The sequence below is a fragment of the Musa acuminata genome, unplaced genomic scaffold, assembly GCF_036884655.1.
Source record: "Musa acuminata AAA Group cultivar baxijiao unplaced genomic scaffold, Cavendish_Baxijiao_AAA HiC_scaffold_425, whole genome shotgun sequence".
NCBI classification, from domain to species: Eukaryota; Viridiplantae; Streptophyta; class Magnoliopsida; order Zingiberales; family Musaceae; genus Musa; species Musa acuminata.
Window position 1 is genome coordinate 187,501 of NW_027020672.1, and position 10,000 is coordinate 197,500.

The window sequence follows — 10,000 nt, forward strand, 5'->3', positions numbered from 1 at the left end:
AACCATGGGAAAACATGCTGTTAAGCAGCTGTACATGCGGGTGTGAGCGACGAACGGTTCGTTGAACGAAGTTGTTGCGGGTGCGCGACGACCGTTCGTGACATTCTCCCCCACTTAAACTGTCGACGCCCTCGTCGACGCTTGTTGGTAGTTGTTGATGACGTCTTCTTCATGTCGCAGGGCGTCTTCAGACTCCCAACTGGCTTCAGTTCGGGGAAGCTTTCGCCACTTCACCAAGTACTCTGTTTGCTCCGCTCCGTTGGGTAGCTTTATCTTGCGATCCGCCAAAATGGTTTCCACTCGCTTCTCGTAGGAGGCTGTGATGGGAGGTAGCCGAGTTGGAACACTTCGAGAAGCATCTTGCGGATCTGAATGGTAGGCCTTTAGGTTGCTGGCGTGAAGAACGTTGTGAATTTTGAACCACGCCGGCAGCTGCAACTTGTAAGAAACATTGCCTACCCTGCTGATAATTGGGAAGGGCCCTTCATACTTACGCACCAATCCTTTGTGGACTCTTTTCCTGAAGAATTGGAGTGATGCTGGTTGGAGCTTTACCAACACCAAATCGCCAACTTTGAACTCCTGTGGTCGCCTTCCCAAGTCTGCCCACTTCTTCATCCGTTTTGCCGCCTTCTCCAAGTAAGCCCGCGCAATATCGGCATTCCGATGCCACTCCTTTGCGAAATGGTAGGCTGATGGACTACTCCCAGTATACCCAATAGCCATAGTGTGCGGAGTCGACGGTTGTTGTCCTGTGATAATTTCGAAGGGGCTCTTGTTGGATGCAGAGCTCCGCTGCAAGTTGTAGGAGAATTGGGCGATGTCCAACAGCTTCACCCAATCTCGTTGATTGGCACTCACATAGTGCCGGAGATACTGCTCTAAGAGCGAATTTATTCTTTCAGTCTGACCATCCGTCTGGGGGTGGAGGCTTGTAGAGAAGTATAACTTTGATCCCAACAATTTGAATAGCTCGGTCCAGAACCGTCCCAGAAACCGAGCGTCTCGATCACTAATGATATTGTGTGGGACTCCCCAATACTTCACTACACCCTTCATCATCAGTCTGGCCGCCTCTTCAGCTGAACAGTGTAGGGGAGCAGCAATGAAAGTTGCATACTTTGAAAACCGATCGACCACCACAAGTATCGATCCAAGTCCCCCTACAGGTGGCAAGCTTGATATGAAGTCTAAGGAAATGCTCTCCCAAGGCCTTTCTGGTACGGGCAACGGCTCCAAAAGTCCCACCGGCTTCCGCTGCTCCACCTTGTCTTGTTGGCAAGTAAGGCATGTTCGAACATACTCCTCCACATCAATCCCCATTTTTGGCCAGTAGAAGGCCCTCTCCACGAGAGCCAACGTTCTGTGAATGCCGGGGTGTCCAGCCCAAAGGGAATCGTGACACTCTTTCAAGAGTTCACGCCTTAGATTGTCCACTCGGGGAACATAAACCCTATTCCCTTTTGTGTAAACAAGTCCCTCCTGGACCCAAAATCGTCGTGCTTTGCCTTCTTTGATGAGCTGCATCAGGATAACTGCCTGGGGATCACTATACAGTCCATCTCTGATTCGGGAAAGGAAGGTTGAGTGTAACTGACTTGCTTGGCCTCTGCCCTCCAGTTGTGCAGCATTCACGCACTCCACCTTCCGACTCAGCGCATCGGCCACGACATTCGCCTTCCCGGGCTTATATTCCATTGCCATATCAAATTCAGCCAGGAAGTCCTGCCACCGTGCTTGCTTTGGGGAGAGCTTCTTCTGAGTTTGGAAATAACTCAAGGCGATGTTGTCTGTCCTCAGCACAAATCGCGACCCAAGGAGGTAGTGTCGCCAAACTCGTAGGCAGTGGATCACCGCTGTCATCTCCTTCTCATGCACTGGATACCGCCTCTCGGTCTCGTTGAGTTTACGGCTCTCGTAGGCCACCGGATGACCTTCTTGCATGAGTACTCCACCAATAGCAAAGTCCGAAGCATCTGTATGGACTTCAAAGGGCTCTCCATAGTTTGGCAATTTGAGCACTGGTTCTTCCAGAACAGCAGCCTTCAGATCTTGGAATGCTATCTCACATTTGTCAGACCACTTCCAAGGCTGCTCCTTCTTCAGCAACTCCGTCAGTGGGGTTGCCCGCTTCGAATATCCAGCAATGAAGCGTCGGTAGTAGTTGACGAAACCAAGGAAGGATCTCAACTCTGGCACCTTCTTTGGAGTTCGCCATTCCGCAACTGCTTGCACCTTCGACTTGTCCATCCGGATGGAGCCATCACCGATTCGGTGCCCCAAGAACAGGATCTCAGTCTGAGCAAAGTAGCATTTCTCCCTTTTTACGAACAAAGTGTTCTCCCTGAGAACCTTGAAAATCGTCCGAAGGTGCTTGACGTGCTCCTCGAGCGTTTGGCTGTAAACGACGATGTCGTCCAAGTAGACGACCACGAACTTATCCAAATACTCCTTGAATAGCTGGTTCATGAGAGTACAGAATGTTGCCGGAGCGTTGGTTAAGCCGAAAGGCATCACCAAGAACTCAAATGCTCCATATCTGGTCACACATGTAGTCTTTGCTTCGTCGCCTTCAGCAATGCGCACCTGCCAATACCCCGACCGAAGGTCGAGTTTTGAGAAATACTTCGCCTTGCCCAATTGGTCGAACAAGTCCGCGATGAGCGGGATGGGATACTTGTTCTTCACTGTTACTTTGTTGAGGGCTCGGTAGTCGACGCATAATCGGAGGCTCCCATCTTGTTTCTTCTGAAAGAGAACTGGAGCTCCGAAAGGTGCTTTTGAGCTGCGGATGAGACCACCGCTTAGCAGTTCACCTAACTGCTTTCTGAGTTCTGCCAACTCTGGCGGGGCCATGCGATAGGGTGGTCTCGCTGGAGGCTTCACTCCTGGCTCCAGCTCAATACTGTGATCCACGCCTCTGCGTGGCGGAAGAGTCTTCGGCAACTCAGGTGGCATAACGTCTTTGAACTCCTTCAGGACGTTGGCCACCACAGCAGGTTCTTGAATGGCTTCTTCATTGAGTGGCTCTAGCTTCATAGCAGCCACGAATGTTAGTTCGCCCTTTCGCACCCCTTTCTTCAATTGTAATGCCGAAATATGTTGGGGCTCCTTGGTTCCTCTCCGAGAGACGGGCACCACACAGGGGTCATCGCCTCCCATCATACATAGGGAATTCAAGAATGGCATCGGCACCAACTTCGCCGCGTGCATAAACTCCATTCCAAGGATCACTTGGAAGTCGTCTAGTGGCACGGCCATCATGTTGGTGGTTCCGCTCCAAGTCCCGATTCTGATGGGAACTCCCTTCGCCAATCCGGAGATTCGCCTGGCCTCCGAGTTCACTGCTTTCATTCGGCTTGGGCTCTTCTCCAATGTCAACCCAAGTCGCTGTGCTTCACGATCGGCTATGAAGTTGTGGGTAGCGCCCGTGTCCACCATTGCACGGGTCGTTTGGCCATTCAGCTTGATGTCCACATACATCAGTTCACTACTTCCTGCTTTTTGTGCCTTCGTCTTCATGTTCTCCCCCACTTGACCCCGCATAGCGTTCAACAAACGCATTGCTCCCATTCGGGGTCCTTGCGACTCTTCATCGTCGCTGCTGGATTCAGAACTGCTTGAGCTAAGGGCAACGGTTTTGCCCTTGTCCGATCGGGGAGGGTGGATGGAAGCTGTCAACGCGTTGAGTGCCTGCTTCTGTGGGCACTCCCTTACCATGTGCGGTCCTCCGCACAAGAAGCATCCTCCAGGTTTTGAGGCCTTGCCTTTTGGGTTCGGCCCTTTGTGGGAGCTCTTCTTCTTCTGTTCGCCCCCGAGCTCCTTCCCTCGAGAATGTTTTTGAGGGCGATTGCTTGAAGATTGTTTCCTTCTCGCTGGGTCTTCAGAGGAAACGAAGTCGGTGAGCCTTTCTGCAGCTGCAATTGCCCCGACCACGTCGGTAACATTCCTTCGATTCAGCTCTTGCTGAGCCCATGGTTTCAGACCATCAAGGAAACTGAACAACTTGTCCTTCTCGGACATGTCCTGTATGTCCAGCATCAGTGCAGAAAACTGCTTTACATAGTCTCGGATGGTGGTACTTTGGCGGAGTTGTCTCAACTTCCTTCTTGCGACGAACTCTGTGTTCTCCGGTAGGAACTGAGTTCTCAACTCCCGCTTCAAGTCTTCCCATGTGTCGACTCGACACCGACCTTGTTGGATTTCCTCCCAACGAGTTCGCCACCAAAGTTTCGCATCTCCGTTCAGATACATTGTTGCTATTGAAACTTTGGTATCTTCAGAATCGGGTCTCGTAGCTCGGAAGTATTGTTCCATGTCGAACAGAAAGTTCTCGAGCTCCTTGGCATCTCTGGCCCCTCCGTATCCATGGGGCTCAGGTGCCCTCAAGTTTTGTGGCGGTGCAACGCGGGTGTTGCCTCCTCCCGCATTTAGCGTTCTTGTGAGCATAGCCACCTTCGCCGTGAGTTCCGCCACAACATCTTGTAAGTGCTGCACGGAGTCCTTGGTGTCATCGGACAGTCGGTCGACTAGGGCCTCGACCTTGTCGATCCTGGACTCCGCTTCCTCTTGCGAGCTCTCTACCCCAACAAGTCTTTGTTGGCCATGGTAGAGTTCCTCCATGCTCGCTTCAAGAACATCCAGGCGGGTTTCCGCCGTCGTGAGTCTCTCCTTATGACTCTTTTTCCCAGTTAGCGCACCAGATTGCGCTTCCTCCGCTCGCGGAGAGTTGCCAACTTCTCGCTCATCCTGTTCGCTGCCGCGATCCTCATGAGCGGCTCCAACAGCATGAGAGCGAGTGTGCACATGCAGCCCACCTGCGGCTGCTTGGGGCAAGGGTCCGGCCTGCCCCGTCTTGCTTGATTCGCCACGATGCTTTGCCATGGCGAAGTTGCGAAGTTCGTTCGCTGTTCGATCGAAGAGCTTGCCCGCTCTGATACCACAATGTCACGACCTTAGCTGGAAGTGCCTAAGGCGTGCGGCACCCTTGCGGCCAAAGACGCGAACTTAGCTTGCGTTGCCTAAGTCGCGAGTCACCCGTGCGGCAAAGACGCGAACTTAGCTTTGCCTTGCCTAAGTCGCGCTTCGCCCTTGCGATCTTGCTCCGCAAGGATCAGCCCACTTTGTAACCTCTCGCAGGTCCCGAAGGACCTGTAAAAGAGAAAGAGAGTTAGATCGAAAGAACGAGCAACGGACACGTCCCGAAGTCTCGCGAAAAGGAAAGCTTTACAAGCAATTCGTCGAACACCTTGTGTGCACAAGAGAAAAGAGGGAGAGGGGGAAAAACAAGGCTTTCAAGGATGAACGAACAGCTGCAAGCCCACAAACAGCCGCTCACCTGGTCCCGGACGCAACACCAAGTTCCCGTAAAGGTCACGTACGAACTTGCGAAAGAGTGTTCAACGCCCGGTATATAACCGAAGCCCCATCCAGCCATGTGCCACCCGGGGGGTTCCTGGGTGCTGAGATGGCTGACATTTTGGTGAGCGGAGGCAGCACTCCGCTCACCTCCCGCGGCACGCGAAAACGAAGCCGTTTTGGGCTGTTTTGGGGCTGTTTTGCTCGGTTCGGTGAGCGATCGCTTTGCAACGCTGCAGCTTGTTCGAACTTACATATTTACAAGCAAAATGACCCAAAACCATGGGAAAACATGCTGTTAAGCAGCTGTACATGCGGGTGTGAGCGACGAACGGTTCGTTGAACGAAGTTGTTGCGGGTGCGCGACGACCGTTCGTGACAACCCGGGGGGTTCCAGGGTGCTGAGATGGCTGACGTTTTGCTCCGCTCTCGACGGTCACCGCGCAACGCAAGAACAGGCCAAAAACTGGCCAAAACGGCCCAAAAACGGGCCAAAACTGGCCATTTTTGGCTGCGCGAGCGAGCGGCGAGCGGCGGACAGCGAGCGAAGCGAGAGGCAGCACCGTCCCTGCTATACGAAAGCCCCATCCAGCCCTGTGCCACCCGGGGGGTTCCAGGGTGCTGAGATGGCTGACATTTTGCTCCGCTCACGACGGTCGCCGCGGCACACAAGAACAGCCCAAAAACAGGCCAAAACAGCCCAAAAACGGGCCAAAACTGGCCATTTTTGGCTGCGCGAGCGAGCAGCGAGCGGCGGACAGCGAGCGAAGCGAGAGGCAGCACCGTCCCTGCTATACGAAAGCCCCATCCAGCCCTGTGCCACCCGGGGGGTTCCAGGGTGCTGAGATGGCTGACGTTTTGCTCCGCTCACGACGGTCGCCGCGGCACGCAAGAACAGGCCAAAAACTGGCCAAAACAGCCCAAAAACGGGCCAAAACTGGCCATTTTTTGCTGCGCGAGCGAGCGGAGAGCGGCGAACAGCGAGCGAAGCGCGAGGCAGCACCGTCCCTGCTATACGAAAGCCCCATCCAGCCCTGTGCCACCCGGGGGGTTCCAGGGTGCTGAGATGGCTGACATTTTGCTCCGCTCACGACGGTCACCGCGCCACACAAGAACAGCCCAAAAACAGGCCAAAACAGCCCAAAAACGGGCCAAAACTGGCCATTTTTGGCTGCGCGAGCGAGCGGCGAGCGGCGAACAGCGAGCGAAGCGAGAGGCAGCACCGTCCCTGCTATACGAAAGCCCCATCCAGCCCTGTGCCACCCGGGGGGTTCCAGGGTGCTGAGATGGCTGACGTTTTGCTCCGCTCACGACGGTCACCGCACCACGCAAGAACAGGCCAAAAACTGGCCAAAACAGCCCAAAAACGGGCCAAAACTGGCCATTTTTGGCTGCGCGAGCGAGCGGCGAGCGGCGAACAGCGAGCGAAGCGAGAGGCAGCACCGTCCCTGCTATACGAAAGCCCCATCCAGCCCTGTGCCACCCGGGGGGTTCCAGGGTGCTGAGATGGCTGACGTTTTGCTCCGCTCTCGACGGTCACCGCGCAATGCAAGAACAGGCCAAAAACTGGCCAAAACGGCCCAAAAACGGGCCAAAACTGGCCATTTTTGGCTGCGCGAGCGGCGAGCGGCGGACAGCGAGCGAAGCGAGAGGCAGCACCGTCCCTGCTATACGAAAGCCCCATCCAGCCCTGTGCCACCCGGGGGGTTCCAGGGTGCTGAGATGGCTGACGTTTTGCTCCGCTCTCGACGGTCACCGCGCAATGCAAGAACAGGCCAAAAACTGGCCAAAACGGCCCAAAAACGGGCCAAAACTGGCCATTTTTGGCTGCGCGAGCGAGCGGCGAGCGGCGGACAGCGAGCGAAGCGAGAGGCAGCACCGTCCCTGCTATACGAAAGCCCCATCCAGCCCTGTGCCACCCGGGGGGTTCCAGGGTGCTGAGATGGCTGACGTTTTGCTCCGCTCTCGACGGTCACCGCGCAATGCAAGAACAGGCCAAAAACTGGCCAAAACGGCCCAAAAACGGGCCAAAACTGGCCATTTTTGGCTGCACGAGCGAGCGGCGAGCGGCGGACAGCGAGCGAAGCGAGAGGCAGCACCGTCCCTGCTATACGAAAGCCCCATCCAGCCCTGTGCCACCCGGGGGGTTCCAGGGTGCTGAGATGGCTGACGTTTTGCTCTGCTCTCGACGGTCACCGCGCAATGCAAGAACAGGCCAAAAACTGGCCAAAACGGCCCAAAAACGGGCCAAAACTGGCCATTTTTGGCTGCACGAGCGAGCGGCGAGCGGCGGACAGCGAGCGAAGCGAGAGGCAGCACCGTCCCTGCTATACGAAAGCCCCATCCAGCCCTGTGCCACCCGGGGGGTTCCAGGGTGCTGAGATGGCTGACGTTTTGCTCCGCTCTCGACGGTCACCGCGCAATGCAAGAACAGGCCAAAAACTGGCCAAAACGGCCCAAAAACGGGCCAAAACTGGCCATTTTTGGCTGCACGAGCGAGCGGCGAGCGGCGGACAGCGAGCGAAGCGAGAGGCAGCACCGTCCCTGCTATACGAAAGCCCCATCCAGCCCTGTGCCACCCGGGGGGTTCCAGGGTGCTGAGATGGCTGACGTTTTGCTCCGCTCTCGACGGTCACCGCGCAATGCAAGAACAGGCCAAAAACTGGCCAAAACGGCCCAAAAACGGGCCAAAACTGGCCATTTTTGGCTGCACGAGCGAGCGGCGAGCGGCGGACAGCGAGCGAAGCGAGAGGCAGCACCGTCCCTGCTATACGAAAGCCCCATCCAGCCCTGTGCCACCCGGGGGGTTCCAGGGTGCTGAGATGGCTGACGTTTTGCTCCGCTCTCGACGGTCACCGCGCAATGCAAGAACAGGCCAAAAACTGGCCAAAACGGCCCAAAAACGGGCCAAAACTGGCCATTTTTGGCTGCACGAGCGAGCGGCGAGCGGCGGACAGCGAGCGAAGCGAGAGGCAGCACCGTCCCTGCTATACGAAAGCCCCATCCAGCCCTGTGCCACCCGGGGGGTTCCAGGGTGCTGAGATGGCTGACGTTTTGCTCCGCTCTCGACGGTCACCGCGCAATGCAAGAACAGGCCAAAAACTGGCCAAAACGGCCCAAAAACGGGCCAAAACTGGCCATTTTTGGCTGCGCGAGCGAGCGGCGAGCGGCGGACAGCGAGCGAAGCGAGAGGCAGCACCGTCCCTGCTATATACGAAAGCCCCATCCAGCCCTGTGCCACCCGGGGGGTTCCAGGGTGCTGAGATGGCTGACGTTTTGCTCCGCTCACGACGGTCACCGCACCACGCAAGAACGGACCAAAAACAGGCCAAAACAGCCCAAAAACGGGCCAAAACTGGCCATTTTTGGCTGAGCGAGCGAGCGGTGAGCGGCGAACAGCGAGCGAAGCGAGAGGCAGCACCGTCCCTGCTATACGAAAGCCCCATCCAGCCCTGTGCCACCCGGGGGGTTCCAGGGTGCTGAGATGGCTGACGTTTTGCTCCGCTCTCGACGGTCACCGCGCAATGCAAGAACAGGCCAAAAACTGGCCAAAACGGCCCAAAAACGGGCCAAAACTGGCCATTTTTGGCTGCACGAGCGAGCGGCGAGCGGCGGACAGCGAGCGAAGCGAGAGGCAGCACCGTCCCTGCTATACGAAAGCCCCATCCAGCCCTGTGCCACCCGGGGGGTTCCAGGGTGCTGAGATGGCTGACGTTTTGCTCCGCTCTCGACGGTCACCGCGCAATGCAAGAACAGGCCAAAAACTGGCCAAAACGGCCCAAAAACGGGCCAAAACTGGCCATTTTTGGCTGCACGAGCGAGCGGCGAGCGGCGGACAGCGAGCGAAGCGAGAGGCAGCACCGTCCCTGCTATACGAAAGCCCCATCCAGCCCTGTGCCACCCGGGGGGTTCCAGGGTGCTGAGATGGCTGACGTTTTGCTCCGCTCTCGACGGTCACCGCGCAATGCAAGAACAGGCCAAAAACTGGCCAAAACGGCCCAAAAACGGGCCAAAACTGGCCATTTTTGGCTGCGCGAGCGAGCGGCGAGCGGCGGACAGCGAGCGAAGCGAGAGGCAGCACCGTCCCTGCTATATACGAAAGCCCCATCCAGCCCTGTGCCACCCGGGGGGTTCCAGGGTGCTGAGATGGCTGACGTTTTGCTCCGCTCACGACGGTCACCGCACCACGCAAGAACGGACCAAAAACAGGCCAAAACAGCCCAAAAACGGGCCAAAACTGGTCATTTTTGGCTGCGCGAGCGAGCGGCGAGCGGCGAACAGCGAGCGAAGCGTGAGGCAGCACCGTCCCTGCTATACGAAAGCCCCATCCAGCCCTGTGCCACCCGGGGGGTTCCAGGGTGCTGAGATGGCTGACGTTTTGCTCCGCTCACGACGGTCACCGCGCCATGCAAGAACGGACCAAAAACAGGCCAAAACAGCCCAAAAACGGGCCAAAACTGGCCATTTTTGGCTGAGCGAGCGAGCGGTGAGCGGCGAACAGCGAGCGAAGCGAGAGGCAGCACCGTCCCTGCTATACGAAAGCCCCATCCAGCCCTGTGCCACCCGGGGGGTTCCAGGGTGCTGAGATGGCTGACGTTTTGCTCCGCTCACGACGGTCGCCGTGCCACGCAAGAACGGACCA